The 14329-nt window shown below is 41.6% G+C and overlaps 1 long non-coding RNA gene across 1 annotated transcript in view; it reads left to right on the top strand.

The window, feature by feature from the left end:
• LOC136366769 (uncharacterized) overlaps positions 1-7710 on the top strand; it is a 34494-nt gene extending 26784 nt beyond the window's left edge. The window contains exon 2 of the long non-coding RNA XR_010744570.1: positions 7565-7710. This is a non-coding gene — a long non-coding RNA (uncharacterized lncRNA). The remainder of the gene's footprint in view (positions 1-7564) is intronic.
• Positions 7711-14329: the final 6619 nt, after the last annotated feature.

The following is a 14329-nucleotide window of genomic DNA, read 5'->3' as shown; positions in this document are numbered from 1 at the left end:
TTTTTTACTTCCTTTTCCCCACAGTGCCTGGCAGCCTTTCCCCTGCCCTCTCCCCTACTTAAGGAGCTGGGAGTTCTGGGCTGCTGATCAGATAAATTGTTGTAGATTCATCATTCTCCATCTCTGTCCTGAAGAAGCAATCTCACTCATCTGATGTTAATCTTAAAACCATATTCCATATCATAAAATTCCTTGTGAAAGCTCTCCCTCCATCATTATATGTTACAATGACAATATTAATCGTCCAGTGGCATTTGCACACCTACAGTGTCATTTCCAAAATCCTCAGAAGTTTGTTTGTTTTGATGTGGAATCTGCAAGTTTTAATGAACCTTTTACTGGACTGCATTAAACAGGACCCCAGACCCCTCTCATTTTATCCAAATATGGATATAGTCCTTGTTGGAAGAAACAAACACCTTTTATTTTGGCAACAGGTGGACTTCCCTAGGGGGGTTTCCAGCTATCTCTGATTGCTGTCACTTTGAAATAGAAGTACTGCATCCAGAAGTGTAGATTTTGGTTTTCTCCTAATAACCATAAAATAAGCTAAACCCATCCAAAATCTTAATCCACTTTGGTACCCAGGCACAGTTTCTGCAGAGCCCAGCACTCTGGCAGACATTTGAGGATGGAGAAGTGTAGGTAGACTTGAGTTAGTCACGTAGAACGAGGAGTCAAATTACAGTAAGAAGACTATAAACAGAGTTTATTTTCATTCTTTTTCCTTTTCTCAGTTTATGCCACAAATGTACCACTCTTGACAGAATGTTGGTTTTAGTTTGCCTTTTTTTCTCCTTGTCAGTTAAATTTAATAGAAAAATCCAATTATTATGTAAAGAGAGCTTGCTATATTGTCACAACAAGTAGCATAAACAATGAAGAGCAACAACTTTCTGAAGTGCAAAGAAAGCACTGATTATGGCTGTCTCTGAGGTGTGATTGATATAGAATGTTTTGAAGGAATATTTTCAACATTTCTTCTCCATTTTACAGCTGCTCCCTCAAATCATCCTAGCTGAAGCATGTTTGCAAAGGAAAGTTCTTTGGAAGGGGGAACTTTTCCACAAATTCATTTTCTTTTCTTTAGAGAAGGGAAAAAAAAAAATCCCAACCGAGCCTACAAAAGCCATTATTTAAACAGCTTTCTTTTAAAAATGTTTCTGGCAGATGTTTATGTAGTGAATGTGCTGGAGCTCCTTCAGTAAGACACAGAAGTGACATTTCTTGAGGGTTTTAGCTGGGAATTTGTCTTTCACATCATGTCTTTAAACATCTGCAAAAGGCAACAGAATCTTTATTATCCTGCTACTTGAAGGAAGGCGCAATGCACAGTCCTGGGTCCTTAAAAGATGGTATTTAATGGGACTGACAGATGAGAAATATCCAGCTCTAATGTTTTCCTTCAGTAGAAATCACCTCTTGACCTTATGACTCCAGAGTATGGCTGCTGCCTTCTGAAAAAGAACATTTTCCTTCCTTCAGATGTGCTTTCTATGGTTTTGTTGTTTTGTTTTTTCCATATTGCTCAGTTATGTGCTTTAGGGGAAGGTATCAACATCAGGATTCAAGCAAAAAAAAAGAAGATTATAATATTGCAAGAGCACTTGTGCTAGGTCTGCTTTATGGCACTTGTGCTTCCAACCCTCTTTTAATTTCCTCAGCTGGATATTGTTCTTCTTCCTCACAAAAAATCAAAGCTGCCTTTTCTTTTAAATGGATTTTGAAGGAGTGGGTATAATTCAGCTGTTTCTGTCCTTGGCTTAAGTTTTGTTTATTTGCTGCTGTGCAGAAAATACAGACCAGGGCCATTGCTCAGGGCTGCCCAGGTGGCCCCTCTACCTTACAAATAAACCTTTTTAAGAAGTATCCAATCTATCTGTTGGTTTCCTGGTTTGTTTCAGATCAGGTTGGAGGGTGGCAAGGTTTGATTGTGTGGGTTTTGTATTTGGCTTCTATTGTATTTCAGTTGTCAAAGCTTTTTTTTTTTTTCCCTCCTCCTTCTTTTTCTCTTTCTTTTTTCTTTTTTTTCCTTCTTCTTTTTTTTTTTTTTTTTTTTTTTTTCCTCCCTGAAGGGTTTTCTCTGGGAAAAGTTTTCTGGGCTTCCATCCAGCCAGTGTCACAATTCACAGCTGTACTGTTGATTCAAGTGCTTCAAGCTGCCAGTGAGGTAGAGCCAAATGAGATTAAGGGGTTTTTTATTAAGCAAGCACCCGCGTGTGCTGCTGTGGCCGAGGCTGCACCAGACGTTCCAATGTGAACCCCAACTTCTGCAGACCTTCAGTTCTCAAGCATAAAATATTTATGCCAGGCTGAAACCTGACCTAGATGTACTCATCTGGGAGGAGCTCTGGAAAGGAATGGTTTAGCTTTTATTAAGTTACAGCTTCAAGAAAAGAAATGTACTGATTTGTGGATACGGGCCTAAAAAAAAAATAATGAAAATAGAGATTTAGTGATGCATGTTAAAAAACAGCAACAGGCACAAACTAAACAGATCTTTTAAACGATGGATTTTAAGGGAAGGCAGCAAGAGATTTATCTGTAGCTCCCTTCTCTGGCACATGATGGATTTGAGCTCTCCATGCTGGTCAAACTCTGACACTTTCCAGCGCTGCCCACCCGTTCTGTCTGCCCACCCCACCCCAAATGTCACCTCTGGGGCACAGCCACAATGCCCAGACATTTATTTACTTTTCTCTTGGATAAACCATGCAGAATTAGTGATGAGAAACTAAATACCACTGTTATTTCTATTCGGGTGTGAGCCAAAATCTGAACCCACATTTCAGAGAGAAATGCAGTTTTAAGCTCCCTTTCCTTTTGAAAAGCACCAAAATTAAAACAGTTCTTTTTATACTGATCTTATCTTTGTGTCAACATTTCTGAAGGATAAATGAATTGATATTTTAAACATAGGCATGCATGTGTCAATGGAAAACATGATGTGCTCTAGTAGAGCTGATCAAAAATGTTTAAAAATAAAATAAGGAAGAAAATGAGAAGCTTTACAGAAAAAAAGAAACAACACCACTCTAATCTTTTCTTCCCCATAACTCTGAGCCAGCTATAAAGTGGATCAAAAGGTTTTGAAGGTCACTGACACTGTGAACTTTGGAATTCTCAGACTGAAGTAGATTTTGGAAATACTAGATCACCTTTTTTTCTGTCCATTTTGCCCCACTGAATTACTGAGCATCTCGTAGAATCACAGAATAATATGAAGTTGCTCCCCCTTGTCCTGTCCCTCCATGCCTTGTCCCAGGTTCCTCCCCAGCTCTCCTGGAGCCCCTTTAGGCCCTGGAAGGGGCTCTAAGATGTCTCTGGAGTCTTCTTCTCCCCAGGTCAGTTCCCCCAGCTCTCCCAGGCTGGCTCCAGAGCAGAGGGCCTCCAGCCCTGGGAGCATCTCTATGTTCTCCTCTGGACTCATCCAGCAGATTCAAGTTCTTTTCCTCAGAGCTGCTCCCCATCCATCCTCTTCCCAGCCCATATTTGTGCCTGGGGTTATCCTGACCCACCTGCAGGGATATCCACATCCCCATCTCTGCTGCTCACATAATCTCAGCCGTGTTAGAGGCTGAAATGCTGAGAGACTGCTGAAGTCTACAAGACTCTGAAATCAAAGGCAGCAGCATTAATATTCTGTGCAAATGTGAAGAAGCCATGAAAGCTTTGTTTGTTGCTAAAGAAACCAACTAAATCAAACAAGTTGAAGAAAACAAAGACTTGTATAATTGTTTTAATTAAAACTGCCACTTATCCCAGAAAAAAAAAAATGCAGCACAGTCGTGCTCTCCAAACATTTCTTGCTTAGACTTGCACGCTCAAAATCCATGTATAATAAGTGAAATAAAACATTGCCAGCCATTTTCCAGTCCCGTTCAACACAAAAGCTCCAAAACAAATTGCAAGAAACCCATGCAAAACTTTGTGATGTTTACTTCAGATTTTATCCGAGAGGAATTCGTGGAACTTGCCATTCAACTGCGAAAGCATGTTATCTCAGATGAAATGCAACGCTCCCTAAATCTTCAAAGAACATCATGGCATTTAACCATAAAACTCACTGTGACTTTAGACATTCAAAATCAGCATTAATGCCAGGATCTGGCTTGCCCTGGGTGGTTATTTTAGATCTCCATGGGCACAAACACTTCCTTGGGTCTGGGCTCTCCATACTCTGGTAAAAGCCATGAGGCTGCTTTGCCTTCACAAGCTGCTCATCCCTTCCCCTTCCCACTCCACAAGGTTATTTTGGCATCTCAAATAAGTCAGATACAGAACAGATCCTGGTAGTTTCTCAGCTTCTGGAGCCAAGGCTCTGTTTTTTAAATGCGAAGTATGAAATATATTAATACATCTTAATTTTAATTGAAGGCGAATGTCTGACCTTTCTACAAAATAGTGTCACTTGAGGTTCCTGTATTTCTTGTGACCTTTACAATGCTCATTAGGCTTTTAAGCGTGCAAGTTCAGCTTAAATTTGAAATATTTTGCCTTCCTCAAGTACAGACTTGCTTCCACTGCAGAATTTGGTCCCACATTTCACTGTTAGTATATGAATGCAGCACCTTGTCACTGTGTGGCAAAGAGGCAGCTATAAAATCTGAACCGCACTTACCTTCCCCTCTCAAATAATCTGTTCAGATACTGCAGTTTGGCTTGTGCCTGTCTCTTATCTCCTTTTCTCAGCACTCTGGGAGCTCTTTATCTTCACCAATACTTGAATTTGTGTACAGGAATGTTGGGAACCATTTTCTGTATATATCAATTTGTTATGTCATTTCAAAGATGTCATTTTTTTATGTGCTTCCTAAGCATTAGCATTTTTAAACTTGAGAGAAGAGGGGGTGTGAGTATTAGAAACATCCTACAGGAAGCCATAATTTATCATTGAAATACTTGCAAATTTCTTCTAGACATGTTACTTTGAGCTTTCTGGAGACTCCAAAGAAGATTATAGTAACAGCTTTTATTTGTCTTTTTTTTTTTTTTTTTTTTTTTTTTTTTTTTTTTTTTTTAAGTGGCTGGATGACTGAAATAGTTTCAAGACTGTTTTTACTAGGACCTGATCACCACCTGTTTGAGTGAAGAAACTGAGGACTGTTTGAAACTAATGCCTTTGGCAACACATACACCTTTCTCAGTCTCTCTCACATCTCATTTTATCATATAAAAGGCTTTTCCAGTGATTGCCTGAGAACAGTGAAAACCTCATTAGGAGCTGAAAACTGCTGGGGATTTCAATGTTGATAATGAAATCTTATTTATGGAATTGCTGAATACGCATATAAAGCCTAAAATGCAACAGCCTACTCGATGAAATAATGGTCCAAGGGAAAAGGAGTAATGTAATCACATCATTCCTATTTTTTAATGGCCATTTCCTTGCAGAGTCATGTTGAAAGACAGTCAAAGAACTGAGAGAACTGTAAGGTGCAGTTGTTTTTTGACATCTTCCAGGCTGGTTTCAGGACTTACGTAAGTTTCCTGTCCAGTTAATATTTTTATAGTATGCAAAAGGTGTGATCTGTCAGAGATTGTTGAAGATCTGGAAGCATTCTTTTGCCTTTAGGCTCAGGTAAGAAAAGGTGTGGACTCCCACCAGAGAAGGAAGCAAAAAAGAAGTATGAATCAGGAGACTCCCATCATTTTCTAAAACTGGGCTAGGGCCTCTCATGGCTTGTGCTGTAAATGCCTGGTAATGAAATATATGGTGAATACAGCTTTTCTGTGACTAAACCCATCAGATGCATGCAAAGCCAGGACATGTTTACCAGGGAAATGTGTATTGTAAGGGAATAATGGCTATACAGTTCCCTAACTTAACTTCACGCATTTATTCCATTGAAATCAGTAATCATGTCAGAACAGAGCTAGTAAAATGTGATGAAAAAGGGCCTTTAATACAAGCCTCTCTACTTGTCCGTCCTTTTAAATATCACCTCCCAACGCAGTGCCTGAGTGCAGAGTTCTTCTCCCTGGTCTGATTTAAACCTTAAAATGGATGCTGTGGAGACCTCTCGTCCAGAGCAAACCACCCGAGATGAATCAGGTTGGCCTCACAGAAATGATAATGGGCTTCTGTGCTCACAGCTGAGTTATTTAAACTGTCTGATTTGGTCCATGGCTTCCTTGGACATTTAATAGGTCGACTGCTACGTGGCTGAAGGTGGTGTGCCAGAGGTCAGGCTTTGAACAGCTGGAGCAGGGGAGCACGAGCTGCAGCCAAAGCCCCCGGAGCCACCGCGGGTCCACGGCGCATTCCCAGCTCTCATTCCAAAGTGGGGGATCCTCGGATTGATGCCTTGGGTTTGATCTCCTCTCCACCAGGAGCTTCAGGGGTTGTTTACACGTTACAAGCACGTGCATCTTGAGAGAGGAGGATTGGAAACTTCTTAGGAGGTGACTTTTCATCAGCAAATGCAGACTTAGATGAATTGGGAAGTTTTCTCTGGGCTACAGCAGTTTTGCTGAAATTGCTGAGAAGCGGCATTATATCAGGACACTTTTCTTCCATAAAGACAGAACACTTCAGATGACTTTTTGTTTGATTATATTGTGAATTCTAACGTGCTGTTGTGCGCACCTTGAAGCCATTAAGGCAAAATGAAGAATTCAAACAGGATCAAGATGAAATGTTTTCTACTGTCCCAAACAAAGCATAATTCAATTAAAGTACCTTTGATGATCTCTACGCTGCAGCAATTTCATTTTTGAGATATATTTTATCATTTAGATTAATACTCCTGCTTGAAAGAAAAGCAAATTTTGGCGTGCTGATGTTTCCTGCAGCAGCCCGTGAGAGGGATTGGAAAATTCAGGCTAAGAGCATCTCTTTTCCCATTCCCCAAGCTCTCTCTTTGATGCAGGACCATGGCAGGGGGGAGACAAGGGAGAAAGATAAGAACTGGGTTTATCATCTATAAATAGAGACAGCCCTTCACACTCACTTTCTTGAGAAGTCTTAGAGCACCAGGGGAAAGAAGAACAAAATAAATCTGAGAGGTGCTGGGAAAGTTCTGTACATCTCAGGAATGTTCTGAAGCAAAGTTAACTTTGGTAGTCCAAGTTCAGAGGCTTGTTCTTTAAAATAACACCATCAATTAGTTTCTCAAGTTTAATTCTGTTCTGCATCTACCAGCTGGAAAGTTTGTTGAGCAATAGGCATAAATGGGTTGTAGAACATAAATCTTTGCCCCTGACATCCAAGGAAAGCATCACTCTTTGTTTTATATTTGTTTATAGTGGTTGTAGTTACTGCAGATTGCTTGTGCAGAATCTTGTGCAGAATCTTGGGCAGAATCAGCAGCTTGGTTCAGGCCTGGAATTTTAGATTATGGGAGTTACAAGCTTAAAGAAATTGTTAGGAAGTTTAGCAAAGGAAGGTTGTCATCACACTTTGACCTAAAATGGAATAAAACTGTCCACTGCTAAGGGACCTAATAGCAAACCTGTCAACATTACTCAAAAATATTTTTAGAAGAGCTGTTTTATATGGGCTTTGCTATATTGGATTTCTTCCTGCTTGGTTTCTTGTTTGCCTTTTTTTTTTTCCCCATAGGTGAAGAGGATGTGGAAAATAGACCATACATGGAAATCTGTGAATCCAATGATGGCATCTATATAAAGGATCATTTATTGGGAGGTAGGCAAATAGGCCATTGCTGGTGTTGATTAAAACCAGTCTTAAAAAAAAAAAAAAGATAACTTTTTTTTAAAGTCTGTTCTCTAAACCAACAAGCATGTGACACCCAAGCCAGGAAGCTCAAAATCACCAAAATAAACCTTATTCCAAAAGCTGGATTCGGTTATTAATTGACTGATTTCCTACCAATAAGAGCACACTTTCAGGCTGGTGGGCCCGATGAGAGGTCCTTGAAAGCCCAAACTGGACAAGCATGTGAAATATTTAAGGCCACATTTTTATATTTATTAAAAACAGCCTAAATAATTAAACTAGTTGATTCACTAGTGGCTTTCAGGCTCATGCCCAGAGTGAAAGGTCATGACCTGACATACCAGGGCCCCACTTGGTACTGATGATTGACAGGAAAAGGAAATAAGTTGATATCTTTCACGTGGGAATCACAGCTTGTAGCAACTATGAGCAAGTGGGCTATTTGGACTTTGTGGGAAAACTTAATTGTGTTATTATTCAAAATCTTCGTTCCCAAAGTTGGTTCAATGGTGATTTATTTACTTATGTGCTAAAACAGCTGTGTACTGTAATAAAATACAGGTCACTTGCTGATGTTTAATGCACACAAGTGAAGAGATGTTTGGTTTCTTTTACTTTGAACTTACAATCAAGCTAGGCAGCAGGGATGACTTTGAATTATTAGGAATTTTCTGTTAGTGCATGGAAATATTCAATGTTCTCATCATAGTATGTATTTTTCAGTGCTTGGTTATGGAGAAGGAGGAAGGCACCATACACTGAAATATGAGTGCCTCTCCACCATATGCTTTCATTACTTCTTTATAATGATAAAAAGGGGCTGCATTCAGTGCCAGACAATGTCATGGCCCCAGAGATTTCAGTGGCCTGCAGAAAAAAAGGAGAAAAAAGCATTTATGATATGAATGAGGATTTGAAATGGCTTTTTAAAAAAAAGGCCTAAGATCCACTTTCACCCTAAATTCTGAAATCACTTGAAAGATGTCTAGATGCGGGTTTGAAGAATAGCAACTTTTCCACCAGGCTCTGTTTTATATGCAGGATCGCTGCCATCTTCACCAGGCTTTGTTAGGAGGTCAGATAATTGTACCAAGCAATAGGTCACAGTCTAACTTCACATATTGTGTGATTTGTCCTAGCAGTGAACCCTGTCATCTTGATCCAGAGGACGTATTCTATGCCCCAGCCATTTACAAGTTAGCCAAGTGATGCACTTTTTGTTTATCACTGAGAAATTCAGTGGGTTTTGTATCAGCTGCCCTTCTTTGTGCCTTTCTGCTCATTCCTCAAAGTGTGGGCAGGACGTGAACTGGGCCAGGGTGCAGCTCCATGCAACACTCCAGGGATTTTGTGTCCTTTTCCGGAAATGCCATGCACTGCCAGTTCCTGCAGCACCGTGTCTAGGTTGTTGGATGATAACAGTCCATTAAAAGTCCCATAAAATCAAAAGTAGTTTTACCCCAGAGCAGGCCTTGGTGGGGGTTTGCACGTTTCAGCTCAGTGTGGCAGCACATTTTGGGTGATAAAGCAGGAAATGCTGGTGTTTCCCTTAAACTATTTCCACTTCTTTCCTCATATCTTATTCTCAATTCAAGGCAAAGTAGCTCTGCTTGGGAAGCTTTGGAAACTCTGCCACTTGTACCACAATCACCAGGAGAATTTTAAGCCTTAAAATAATCTGATTCTAACACCAGTAAATAAGCCCAGTAACACAGTAAATCAAGATAAAAGTTGCTTCACAGAGTAAGAGCTGGTGGCATTTCTTTTGCATTGTTTTGATGTTGTTCCTTCATATTCAACATCTGGCAATAGTGCATGATATTTTACCAACAGCACAGACATCAGATCCTGCCACAGGAGTGCAGGTCTGTGATAAGTAAATCATAACAAAGAAAATCAAGAAAAATGGGTCCAGGGGCAAAAACATGCTCAAAATTGAAAACCTTTCTGCAGCAACAGCAACCTACTTCCCCTGAACATTTGAGAAGAAGGGGGAGGTACTTAGCTCTCCCAGTACTATATGTACATCCTTGTCCTGAAAGGAAAAGGAAAGGGCTATTATTAACCCAATCCAGCCAATTTCTAAAATTTATTCACTTACAAAATGAAGATACAAGAAGCTGGAGAGCAGCTCTCACCAGAGCTGTCTATGAAGTACCAGCTGCAGATCTGTGGAAACTTGTCCCCTGTGTTAGAGGCCACGTTGTGACCTTGCACGGCCCATGAAAATGTTTAAAAACCATGATGACACTGAGTTCTGTCTGACTTTGTCTAGATCCAGCCTGAACATCAAGAGGGAAGAGGCTCTGAGTCCTGTGCCAGTTCTCTGATCTTTCCATTCCTCTCCTCCTCCCCACCTCCAGGCTCTGTGTCTCAGCAGCTCCCTGAAGTGAGCACCATGACATGAATCTGGAAGTGAAGAAGCCCACAACTCTTCAGAAAAGAGCAGTTATTCTTAGCTTTGTTTTGCTGATGTTTTTCTTTCTCTTCCCCCTTTTCTTTTTTTTTTTTTTTTTTTTTTAAAGAAAACAGAAAGCCTGCCAAAATTTTGGCTCTTTGATGTGCTTTGGAAAGAAAAACAATGCTATCTATCCAAGTCCTCGGAAAGGAACAAAAATATGTCATTTTAAGGCATGAATTACTTGAGAAGAACAATCAATACATTTCACAATTAAAGATGGTCAAAAGGTTTTATAATTTTTTTCTGGAATTTTTTTATTAAGAAAATTTCTGAGATATTTGCCTGCTTCAGTTAAACTTTCTTTGGGAAGATTTTCTGAATTGTAAGGTAGGTGAAAGGCAGGAGGGAGAAGAAAGAGGAAGACACTGATCTTTGCCGTAAATATTCAATAATCTAATAATATCCTAGGAGGACATGCTAGACCCCATCCAAGTTTTTCTTCTGTCAGTTTGGATTGAGTACGTGAACCTGCCTCTTCCATTTTATTCATCTTCTTTGGGATGAGCAAAACAGTCAGGTCACAAAAGCAGTATCTGTCCTGTACTGGTTGTTTGTTGATTCAGCTCTCAGTGGACACGTTGCTTTATGAAACTCTTCAACTGTAAATGAGACACTGACTTCATTGTCTCATACTCAGGAAATCTGCTTTACATGGAAGCATCCCAGGTTGGAATCTTTGGCCAGTAAATGTAGGGAAGCTTTTGAAGCTGCAGCCTTGGAAGTCATAACCTAATAACCTAAAGTTTCTGCCTGTCCTCTATTTATAAGTTTTCTCCTTCATCACCCCAAAAAATCTTGAAAGACTTGATTTATGCAATGAGAGTTTTTGACATTTTTATTAAGTCCAGGCACTTAATAAAAATATTCTTTCTTCAATGGGATTAAATTGAGGTAAAGAAGAACTTGTGCTATTTCTCTCTTCCTGATTAAGTTTATAACAGACTTCCTTGTTTTATTCCTTCCTGTGACAGGGCCTGTTACATAATTTCCATGATCTGATCTCACTTTCCACTGCAATGGCTGTGTGGAAAATGCATCTGCTTCTACAACTGAGCTTTAAAGAGGTTTCCATCTTTCTCTTATATTTCTGGTCCAGTGTTTTCAAAAAAAAAGGAAAGAAAAAAGAGTAGAAATTAAACAGAGTGCAGATGACAGGGACTGTTGTTTGAGGTTGGTATGAAGGTGTTTGTTCTCTCATTGCCTGTCCTGCTCTTGCTCCATGGATTGGGCTGGTTTACTTGGAAAGATTGAGGAAACTTAGAATGGTCTGGAAGTGAGCTCAAAGATCATCTGGTTCCAAGCTCCCTGCCATGGGCAGGGAAGATCACTCCCTACCTCAAGTTCAGACTATTCAACTGTGAGAAGTATAATGGTGCCTGGCTTTCAGAGGAAACATGTTGTGTATTTCTTGAAGGTTCCTTAATTTGACTTTGAATATCCAAAAATTTGAGACTTCTGCAATATCTAATCACCCTGTGAAAGTCCAGGCCAGGATTTCAGACTTCGAGGATAGCAAGCAAATGCCTTAAATTAGGGGTTTCAATTAGAGAATATTAAATTCTCTTCTGTAACAGGAGATGTTTTAGGAGAAATGGGAATAGCCAGGTGGGAGTAATTGGTTTTGGAAGAGTCGAATGTGGGAGCTCTGCCCAGCACTTTCTTTTATTACGGCTGTTTTCCTTCCACAGCTCAGGAAAACTCATATTCATGCACGGCCATACACTTCACTGGGATTCCCTGACTTGGAGACTGTCAGCATTGGCTTATTATACAAGCTCTTTGTTTTATCCTATACAATACATCTCGCCATACACAATTTGGCCTCTTAACCTGCCGTGAAATATTTCAAGGGCTCGTTGCTGGCAGAACGTCGTCTCCCCTCGCTGTGATTTGTGCAGCCACGGCTGCATTTCTCCCCACAGCTCATAACGATTCACGGTGGGTTTGCAGCACAATGAACTCGGGCTGCAGAGCAGCACACTGAAAAAGATCTTTCAAATTATTGTTCCGGTGCAAAAGGTGCCCAATCACCTTCCACCTGCGGATTAGCTGGTTGCTATAGGAACACACTGTAGCTTTTCAGTGCTGCACCACCGGAGTGCCCAGATTACTGACTCTGACAAACACAATAGGGGGAAAGAATCACGGGCTATTAGTGCTGCTGATGATGTGGTGTTATAAACCTGGGGTGGCACGGAGAGGATGAATAGAGCAGGAGCCTTGAAACGCGAAGGACGGGAGGAGAGGGAGCAGAGTGAAGTGGGGCTGAAGTCATCGCTGCGGAAACATTGTCTTTGATCTCATTTTCCCCTCTGAATGGATATTTTCATAATATAATGCCAAATGCAAGCAATGCTGTAACTGATGGCAGAGTCACTGGTCATGTCTTTATCTTAGTAGGGCGCTGCTCCTCCTCTTTTCCCTTTTCTTCCAGTGAGTACTGAAATCTGAACCTTTTCATTCCTGCAGGATTAACTCCGACCAAGGTCAGAGCAACCAGTCACCAATATTCTTCATGGGTGAGTCAGGCTTGCTGCATCCCTGGGAAATATCACCTGAAACATCCACCTACACGCAGGAGTTCAGCAGGGGATTCTGTAGCGTCAGAAACACAGAGAGAGCAGCTGAGATCAGGCCTCTGTCTACTTTGGTGGCCATAACTGAGACTCAGGAGTTTATGCTGCTGAGCACCCTCCTGCAGAGAGAGCTGCCTGTGTGTTTCATAGGGGAGAAATAACTGCTTGCAGCCCTGATTTGTAGATGGTCTAAAATGCCCAGAAATAGTTTTGCTACCACTTTTGCTTGGGCAGGGTGAAGTGGAGGAATAAAATATATACTTGTCCATTGCTTGTGTGCCTTGAGCAAAACAAGCTGTGTTTAGTCACAAGTTCACCAGATGGTACTCTGGGGGTTATTGCTGTTATATTACATTACTGCAATATATTAGACAAGGCACAGTGATTCATTCCCTCTCCTCAGTGCTTTTGGAGGCTGTTTCCCTCCCAATGGAAGTACGCCTGACCCTGCTGCTCATGACCCTTGGGACCCCTGTGGGCTCCTGTGGGTGCATGGGCAGCAAGCACCAAACATCCCAGCACCAGTGGCAGCACCAAACCTCGCCAAAGGCCTGGCTTGCACTCAGCTCTGTGCCCAAAGAAGTGGCTCCACTTTCTGCTTTGAGGCAGCTCATTTAGGGCATCATTCTTTTTTCAGCCCTGGCTGCCTCCTCCCTCCTTCCCAGCTCCAACCCAGCTTGTTTTGCCTTCTCACTGGGGCCTCCCCGACCTTGCAATTGGACCCCTGTGACCCTCTGAGCAGGGAAATGGCCTTGCTCAACCCCTTCCTTGCAAAATGGACTGAAGTACAGAGGTTGCACCGTACTTACAGGGCCAAAGGACTATCAAAACACCACAGAGAGGTATTGTTTTCCTCCACTTCTGTTCCTCTGTAGGCTGAAACCCTCAGTCCAGTGAATTATGTGCTGGCTGACACCTAAGAACCCGTCCTGGATTGGTGCCACATGTGCAGGCAGGGCATAGGTGCTGCTGTTGGTCAGCTGGACAGCCCCTGGGACCATCTGCCACCCCTCTCTGGCCTCCCTGTCTCCACCATTATGTTCAGTGACCAGCTGCTTTTCCTCTTTGCCCTTGACAGAGCTCCCAAGCCACAGTCACCCCTTGCTGTGAGAGGAGACAAAGAAATGCCACAGCCACTTGCTCTCCCAGTGGCCTTGAGCTTCTGGTGCTCCAAGGCCATGCCCTGATCCCAGGTCTCCTTCTGCTCCCCAGCACTGTCCTCGTGGTGCCAGGACTTCAGCATCCCCAGGGCTCTCCCCTAGTCACAAGCTCAGGATCAAAATTCACTTCAGTTTTGCCTGAGGCATCTAAAAGAGTGATGGAACAGGTTGGTCTGAACGTGCTTGGATCAGAATTTCACCGCAGGTGTTGCAGTAATTTCAGGCGACTCGAAAACTGCAAATTGGACCCTCTGTCCCTTGGATTATGCTTTTCATTTTATGATCCTCTGGAGGAAAATGAATTTCCTGTGCTGAGCTCCTGTCTGCAAATTTAGAGGGACAGAACACACACTGCCTCTTCAGTTTTAAGTGGCTTTAAATGAGGACATAGAATGGAGATGGAGAGAGACACCTAAGCAGAGAAGTATGGAAACTCAGCTCCAAGAAAATA

This window comes from Sylvia atricapilla, chromosome 13 (assembly GCF_009819655.1).
Source record: "Sylvia atricapilla isolate bSylAtr1 chromosome 13, bSylAtr1.pri, whole genome shotgun sequence".
NCBI lineage: Eukaryota > Metazoa > Chordata > Aves > Passeriformes > Sylviidae > Sylvia > Sylvia atricapilla.
Note: the sequence above shows the minus strand (reverse complement) of the source record. Positions and strands in the feature narration are given on the sequence as shown.